Below are 714 nucleotides of genomic sequence, written 5' to 3'. Positions count from 1 at the left end.
ATAAAACACTCAGTGTCTCCCAGGATCAGAAAGAAATACATTTGAATAGCACAGACAAGCAGTGAAATATTTCCATTTTGTCTACAGAGATCTGTTAATAATCTGGGGACTATAACTGACACATAACATATTTCCAAAAAAGAAAAATTCCAAAGGAAGAAATACATGGGGGTCTGCAGTGAAGGATCAACTTTAGTTATCATGATAATAAGGCTATTTCCTGTAAGAATAATGATATAAAGAATCAGAAAGACGCCAAACAGAAATCCTTCAAGGTCTGGAATATCAGAAAACCCAATCAGGATGAATTCCACCAGTGTAGTGTGGTTCCCCATTGGGGAATTTTGCTCTGAACAATCCATCTATGACCAAAATTATGGATATGTCAATGCACTACCAAACATACTTTGCAAAATAAAAGCAAAATATGACAGAGAACCTGTTCTCAAATATGTCTGGCATCATCTACGAGAAATGTTCCTCGTTCTTGATTAATTTGGTCATTTCTTGTCTTATTTCTATATATTTTTCTGATTAATTCCTTCTAATTTGGAATCTGTTGTTAGAATCCATACACATTGATTTTGATGTTTCATCTGTTAGTCACTCTCAGGCAGCCCCTGTCAAGGAGATCAGATGACTCCACTGTCTGGTCCCCTTCAGCCACCTGGCCACTCACCAGCTGTAGTATTGGAAATATTGCATTTTAGCAAG

This window comes from Condylura cristata, unplaced genomic scaffold (assembly GCF_000260355.1).
Source record: "Condylura cristata isolate star-nosed mole 26May11 unplaced genomic scaffold, ConCri1.0 scaffold00015, whole genome shotgun sequence".
NCBI classification, from domain to species: domain Eukaryota; kingdom Metazoa; phylum Chordata; class Mammalia; order Eulipotyphla; family Talpidae; genus Condylura; species Condylura cristata.
Note: the sequence above shows the minus strand (reverse complement) of the source record.